Source organism: Zonotrichia leucophrys, chromosome 1A (assembly GCF_028769735.1).
Source record: "Zonotrichia leucophrys gambelii isolate GWCS_2022_RI chromosome 1A, RI_Zleu_2.0, whole genome shotgun sequence".
NCBI classification, from domain to species: Eukaryota; Metazoa; Chordata; class Aves; order Passeriformes; family Passerellidae; genus Zonotrichia; species Zonotrichia leucophrys.
Window position 1 is genome coordinate 33,465,712 of NC_088170.1, and position 8,505 is coordinate 33,474,216.

Here is an 8,505-nt window from a genome sequence, read left to right on the forward strand (position 1 = left end):
CACCTTCACCACCTTGTATTCCATATACCTGTTGTGCAGCTCTTCATTGCTATTGCTTACTTTATCCTTCTGAGAAAGAACAATAATTTAAATATTTTAAAATTTCTTTATCTAACGGCCAAATTTAAATCTATTTCAGTACCATGGCTGATCTTGAGAAAGAAGCAGAGAGGGTTTGAAGCTGGCTAAACTAACCCAAACCTAGGAGGCATGTATTTAGTCCTGCTTTTGGCTGACATCTTTTTCAATCAGACATTCTGTGTGCACTATGTTCTATGTTCTACATGTATATATGGGCACATGCCTCCAGTACTTTTATCTGTTAGTCCTGAAGAAGTTATAAAAATGTGCAGGTCATCACAGTGGTATTAGGGAAACAAAACCACTAAAGGAAAAAAAGAGCACAGAAGCTGGTCAATTTTGAGGTAAGCTAATTAGGTAAAACATCAGCTGATAAAAATCAAAGTAATGTTATTTTTTCAGCCAATGTTTCTTGCTGTTCCAATTTTGCCATAAAATATTGCTCAGTATAAACTTTTTGCTGACCAGGCTAAGCATAAATATTTAAGAACACTAAGCCAACTCTTATGGCACTAACACAGGACAGCATCAGCATATAGCACTATCAGAAACAGAATTTTACTTCCAACCTGATAGGCCAACAGGGTCTGCAAATCCTTGCAAACATGCTCAGGTCCTATGGAAGGTAACACTCTGCTTGTAGGGAGACCTCATGATCTATTTGTGCCATAAAAGTTACCTACAACTAGATGATCAAAGCAGCTGACTGCAGAGCTTTGGGGAAGGTGGTAACATGGAAGACCCCAGAGCACTTGCACCACAGACAGTCTCAGATATTCTCAGGTATTTGGATGAGCTCTGTGCTCTTCTTGTAACAATTGCAGGCCAGGATCCAGAATCCATGAGAGTAAATGACAGATACAATTCAGAGAGTTCTCTAAAACAGGTAATTCTAAGACATGGTATGTCTCATAGGTGGGAAGACAACAGCACTTGTTTAAATAATCAGAAAATATGATGTGTCCTGGGAAAGCCCCAGACAGTAAGCTTTTTTGTTGCTCTTCTTTTTCTTGGCTTTGCAAACACATTACATAGCAATTGGAAGGTGACATACAGAGGCCAGCCAAAAAATGCAAACTCCATGTTTTGCTGCAGCATCTGATCTTCTGGACTTTGGGCTACTCAGTTCCCCAAGGAGTCAAGCAGTGATAATAACCCATTTAATGAGGAATAATGTGCCAGTGTACTATATTATACAATACATTGTAGCATATACACATGGAAAACTGCTGATTTTATACAGCCTCTTACTACTAAACCTATTATTATGAATGATGATTGTCCATGTAAGATTAAATCTGAATACACTTATAATTTTGCTAGTGTACAGGAACTGTCAGTTAAATAGCAAGATACAACAGTAGAAATTCAGAAACTGTGCTGCAGATACAAAATTCTACAGGTTAACTTTAATAACTTGTAAGTAATTAATACTTACAATTACTTATCAGCAAAGATTTTTTTCATTTAAACTGAGCCTGCTTTATAAATTTCAATGTTTCTTTCTTGAAGAATTGATTACCAGTGTAAATCTTAACTATCCTGATACCTCCCCATTCCTTTATACTATTTAAGCAGTCTAGCTGGTAATCAGAGAGTGGATGATGAATTTGGAAGCTACCACATATTTTAAACACTTGTCCAGTTCTGTGCAGGGATCCTCCAGGGTGTTAAGGCAATCTTGTACTATAATAGAAGGCTTAAATATAAGCAGCATGAAGAAGTCTAGAGCTTGTCCTGTAAGACAACTGTGGCTGCAACTGCACTATGGCAGGTATATTTTATTTAGTAAATTATTCAGAAACAAGAACTTAGTGGGTAAGAGTTGAAAACACAGAAATCCATGACTTCCTGCTGGTCATTCCCTTCATCAAATCAATACAATAAGCCTGTAATGACAGACCAAGAAAATGGGAGCTCCCAAGAGACAGGAAAGGGTATGGACAGGTTAGTAGAAGCTGGTTGTCTCAACCCAGGTGTTCATCTGGGATTAGGAAAACTCCAACAGCTGCCAGACTGTACAGTGCACTTGCAGAAGCACTGGCAGAGTGCTGAAGAGAAGCGTGCACAATCCTGAGATTGCTGACACAGAAGAGAAAGAGGCTGTCCGTGAGCACAGGAGCTAAGGGTGGAATCAACACTCTGGCAAACTTAATAGCTCAGAGACACCAAGAGCATGCAACTCTACACCAGAGCGTTTCAGAAATGATTTGTTACAGCCAGAAAAAAGTGGATGCCCCATTTTCAGCAAACAACAGAAGAGATGGCACCGTTTCATTCAGTGCCCGTTTATTTGGTTATGGAGCTGATCCTCCATGCTAGGATGCTGGATGTCTCTGCAGCACTTTTAACCTTCACCAGCCAAGGAATTTCAGTTCTGCAGCCCCAGTGGCACCTGACCAACTTCATGGCCAGCATTAGGAAGAAAATGAACAAATGCTTTTTCTTTTTTTTTCACATGGCAATGTCCTTAAAGAAATCAAGAGATCAGTGCAGAGTAAGCAGTTCTTCCCTCAGATCGTCTGTCCATGTTTTAGGCAGAACTAAACTAAGATACAATGCCTTGTGAAGAACTTTTTAGTTAGTCCACTAGTTCTCTCATTCAGAGCAAAAGTGGGATTATGTCAAATATATGTGATCAGATGATTTCCAGTAGGAAAAGGCTTAATAAATATAGTACCTGAAAGCAGTTAGACACCCTGTATTCTACTAGCAAAGAGTAGTGGATCTGCAGTGGCTATGTAGAAAACCTTGTTGGCAGATGATCAGAGATAATCAGAGAAAGACTGGATATTTAAAAAAAAATTATATCCAAAAATCAAGGAGAATTATTGGTTGACAATTTCTCCCTTATGCTAATCCATACTTCAGTCAAATCAGACATTCAGAATAGCTATTCAGGTATTGCATAATTCTAACCACCTCTGCTAAGATCCATATAACCCTTGCCTCTTTCTTCCCAGATGTTGGATGAGAGTGAGAAGCTGATTGTGATGGGTGCCTGACTGGCATCAATTTGCACAGCAGGAGCTAGACAGGAAGAAAACAGATTGCAGTGCTTAGATCATATATTAAAGGGCGAGTCTGCTTTCAAAAACACAAAGGTGCTTTTGGGGTTTTTTTGCTTTGTTTTGTTTTGTTTTTTTTTAAGAGGAAGACTACAGTAGCACCTAGAGAGCTAGAATGGGCTTGACCCCAACCTGTGGTTCTGCACTGAGGATTACTTACACTTGCTGAATGAAATGCTCTGGATGCAAATATTTTTGCTGGCGCAATATGTTATGACTCTATCACTCACCTTGAAAGAGGAGACTAAAAATGCTTTGATAAACGCTTTGAAACATTGCCCAGTTTCACTGGCTTTGTTCTTCTAAGTGTTTGTACCTCTTGCTTCAGCTGCAAAGTTATTTCATCATGTCCTAAAACACTGCTATGCAGAGAACTGCAGTATAACAAGCTGTAAAGTGGAGCATGTTGGATTAAGCAGCCAGCTGAGAGTGTAGACTTAACAGCAAGTGCTTTCTACCCTTTGGAAGCCAAACATTGCAACACAGCACATTTGCACACCATGACCTTACCTTTACTTCCCAGACATGTTTGGTGCTGTCTCAGGCTTGCTTCCTTCCTTTGCAGTGCAGGCTGGTAAAGCAAAGCTTTTCTTGCATTGCTCTCTTCTGGTGGCAGTGATTTCACACTCTACACTTGGATTCAAGAGCACCGCTTCCAACCTCCTCTGAGACTTGGCTCCACCTGGTTGCACACTTTTGTACATTAGTGACTTCTGGGGCTAATTATGGTAATCAATGCCCTCAGTGAGCTCTCTCCAGCAACAGGTTAGCATGTTGCCAGTCTCATACCCAGCAAGGAGCTGCAATTTCTGTCCAAGCTCCTGCAATATGCTGGCAGCCAGGGACTTACTCCATATGTTCAGTGGCGAGGGCTCATCTACCTGTGGGATCAAAGATGTTGGGCTTGAGCCATTCAGAGTGGTTTCACACAGGGACACATCATAAAACTGGATATTTTTATTTTCTAGTTGTATCACTCTTTAAGAAAGCATCTTCATGCCTTTCAGTATGCTCCTCTGTACAGATGACACTCCTGCCTTGAACTGGGCTGAGGAGGAAAAACCAGCTGTATTATTCAATGAGAGCAGTCCCAGTTAAAAAGCCCAGAAAGCAAACTGGTTATCTCTGCTGCCACAGTTGTGTGTGACCAGGCTGGCAGAGTGCCAACTGCTCTACATAGCTGAGACTGAGCCACATTTCCTCCCAAGGAAGACACTCCTAGAACAAGCTTAGAAACACCTGTGCAGAGCAGCATCAGGAGATCTGGTGCAGCCAATGCCAAACCAGGATCCCCGCTGAAGTGCAATACAATGTAATTTAACATGGTTATTGATTTCTCCTCTCCTATGTTAAATTATTTACTCTTGCTCCAGAGAATGATAACCAAATAAATCTAAAATTTTCCCTTCTTAGATGTCACATGCAAAGAACTTTTTGATGTAATAAAACTTTGAGTGTCTAAAAAGGTTTTCTCCAGCAGCTACTCATTCTATCTATCCTATTTTCTGTTGGGCTTTTTTTTTTTTCCCAGTTTGGAAACTGTGATTTTCTGTGGTTTTGAGAGGGTCATATTTATTATAATTAGAGGTCTGCCAATGTGGAAAATTTCTTAATAATTTTTTTGAGTTCTAAAATCTAAAATACAAAGAAAAGTCTTAGTCTTCATGCCTCTAAACACAAACAAGCTTTGCTGTAACCATGCAGTTATCCTTTCCAGTTTCAATGGTAGCTTCCTTCACTCTCTGAATACATACAAATAAGTTCATAAACTGAAAGAATCTAGAGTAAATTTCTGAAATTCCAAAGCAAGTTCAGCAAAACAAGGTTTGTCCTTGGAACAAACATATCAGTTTAAAGCAAATGTGATGAGATCTGAACTTAAAACCCAGTTATCCTGGGAAGTCACCCCCAGAGGAATGCTGTGAACACTGGCTCCCAGTACCTTAGTCAGCAGATATGAATTTCATGCAATCCACAGAGCTCTGCATCCAGCAATATGCTCTTGTTCAGTCCAAGCCAAAACAATAGAACAAAGCTGTTCTGTGGCATTATATAACTAACTGTTCGGAGTTTTAAAATTCAATATATTAGACTCCTGAAATGCTGGCAGCAGAAATGAACAGTAGGTATCACAGCTCAAGGAGGTCGTGTTAGATGTAGGACACTGTCACCTTCCCACTTCTCTCTCTCTGCTCACACTGCATGGCAGAGTGCCAGAGTGGCTCTCCTGCTCTGTCCTGGCCACATCTACCTTGGGGGTAAGTTTTGTGCTTTCCTTGGAAAAGTAAGTTCCTTGCTCCCACCACTAATGGTGTCACCCCATTACCTAGCAGTAAAGCCAGGGGGAAGAGCTACAGTGAAATACAAGAACAGTTCTGCTTTCTTGCCTTTCTCCTTCATTCTAGTTTTCATCTACAGCAAAATGAATGATTGTTTCCAATTTAAGACTGGAGGAGGTGTGAAGGTGAAATAGAAGACTATCCTGGATATAAAAGAAAATAACTGGTGAGAGAAATACACAGGTACTACCTCCAGCACTGCAGCTGTAAACATCACTTCCATTACTCCCCAGAATGCAGAAGGGGTGGAGCAGAGAACCCAGAGGAAAGCTGTTACATCAGCAGGCTGTGGAAAAGAAATTGATAGTGTTTTTCACACTAAATTACTTTCTGGGTGAGGTCTTGAAAATTTTCTTCAGACAAGAAAAGAACCTTCACTGTGTGAATAAGAATACACTAATACATCGGTGTATTAAATTATATAAAATTGATTACAAACTCAAATTCAAAATATAATATATATATATATAATTTATTTATTATATATATATATAATTTAGGTTCATACCACTCTAAATTAGGGTTTTCAGGAGATATGACCTGCAGTTATTTCTGAGGCTATACAATGTCTCAGTTTGTTATCTGAAAAAGACTGCTTCCATCTGCAGCCATGGCTCAGTGAGTCAATCAAGAAAGATGCTTTTATTATAAAAAATAATTTTTGACTCCATCATAAATACCCAAAAATTATTTAAAAACAGCAGTCTAGGGTCTCTGTAGCCTTTCATCCCTTACCAAGACTAGGCACAGGCACAGAGATGTGCTGTCAGGGAGATGCTCACTGCAGCATGTCCTAATGTATTTCTAATTTCTGCATTCCTGCCTAATGCAATAGCTCCTTGCCACAGAAATTTCAGGAGTCTTCCTGAGGCACTGACTTGTTTTGTTCACATGAATCTTGTCGTTTGAAAGCAATTTGAAAAGTAAGCTCTAAAGCTGACTTACTTTCACATTTCACAGCATGCATCTATTGATGCAAACTGAGAAGCATTTGCTCTGTCCCAGTCTGAGTGCACACACAGCAGACTGTGCCTCTCACGGTGACTTTCACCACTCAGAGAGGAGAAATTTCCTTCTTTGCAGAAGCGCTCATGCATCCCTTGAAACCTGTCCTCCCAGGGACACAGATGTTGGGACACCAGCTGAGGCAAGGCAGTACATTTGGATCACAGCTGACAGGCTGTAATCTAACTGGTGTTCAGCAAAAAGAAGAAAAAAACTCCAATCACTAAGGAACGTGGAAAGAAGACCACAGTGAACAGAGTTAAATGTGAATTTTTTGTCTGGTTTTGCCATGTTGATCTCACTACTTCATCTAGATCATAAGAAAATTTTAGAGATGGCTGAGGAAGTACAAGAATCCTTTGTCCTCAGCAATGGGTGACAAGGACCATCATTCCTTCTAGAGTCCATAAGACGTATTTGCTCTCATGCAGGAAACATTTCCTTGTCTACTTCCAGCATTTAGGCCTAGTATTAAACCTCTAGTCAAAAAAAATTTCCCACTGACTTCAGTGAATTTTTACAGCTGAGTAAGGACTATGAGTTTTGGCCCTCAGCTAGGAAAAAGAGTATTAAAGTGTCATAAACACATAAATAATGGCATCAGTCCCAGAAATACAAACAGAAACAAATATAACATCCCACTGCTCAACTCTTCTGGGGGCTGATACAGGCCACTGACTCCCTAGCTGTCCTTGCACACCCTCCTTCCAGGATTAAACCACAGCTGGCAGGGACAGCTCCCCCCTCCATTCCATGCCATTTCTTGACAGTTACATACGATTTGAAAACAAAACACGAAAGAAAACACAACATGCCCTAAGAAAAAAGTCTTTTTCTGAAGATCATAACTGTGTTTGCTCGGAAAATAGTGCAATTGGAGCAGTCTCCTTAGAAGAAAAACAAGAGGAGGTGACTCTTTGTGTTGTCTTTCAGAAAAGTGTTTCAAATCCTGCTGAATGCTTTGGACTGCATTCAGCCCTTCCCTTAATTCCCCAGCCACCGCCTGCCTTTGTCTGGGAGGCTGGTTAAGAAAAACAAATAGTGAGAAAACAAAAACCTCCAGCTCAAAATGGTACTCACAGGTCTCTCCTGGCCTACAGCCTGGCCAATGTTTTCCCCTTATCATGCTGTCTAGTACAGCATGCAACTGGGGAAAATAGAATCCATTAATATAATGTGTATGAAACGCTAGGAACAGCTGACTGGCAATAACAGAACAAGGACAAAAAACTCTCAGCTGGTAAGGGCATTCTACAAGGTGTGTGTCACCCTCTGCATCCATGAGCTTAGACCCTCTTAAAAGCAGCCAGATGGGGAATGTGGAACCAGTTGTGGGCCTGTTCATGTTAATGTTTGCTTTGCCAGTGCAGTCAGGCCAGCTTCTTACTCCCACTTTGCAATTTTTTTTTACAGAGCATTCCTATTTTTGCACATTGGTTATCATGACATCCCCCTCTTAGTTATCCATATTCTCTTATATATGGTGCTAATTCTGGGTCTGGAAGCAGCATAACCTGGAAAATGCTTAACTTTGCTCTGTGCCCTCTCCCCTGAGAGCCTGATGAGCACAGCCTTGGTCCCATAACACCATCTCAAACTGTAGAGACTGGGTTAATCCTGCTTTTTCTAGCTCACTCACAGCTTGCTTTCACTCTGCTGGGTTTTATTTCATTCTATGCTGAGTTAAGTGTGACACCACTCTACAACTTATTTTCAGCCTACTCTTTTAAAGAAAGGAGGTTTATGTGAAGGTTCATTTTCAGACAAAACTGGTGGAATAACACGCCCAAACATAATGACACTTGGACACACTTTCCAAAAATCGTCAGCTGAGTAAACAAGAGCAGCTCAAAGAAATGTCCCCACCTAAACAGAGACAGGCCAAACTGCTGAGCCACGTGGCACCAGCCATCTCTCCCTCTCAGTTGGGGTATCACAGTGACTGTGAATGGTGCCAGAGTCCATTCTGGGATGGAAAGAAATAATGCTCTGAGAAAACTGCCTTTGTTAGT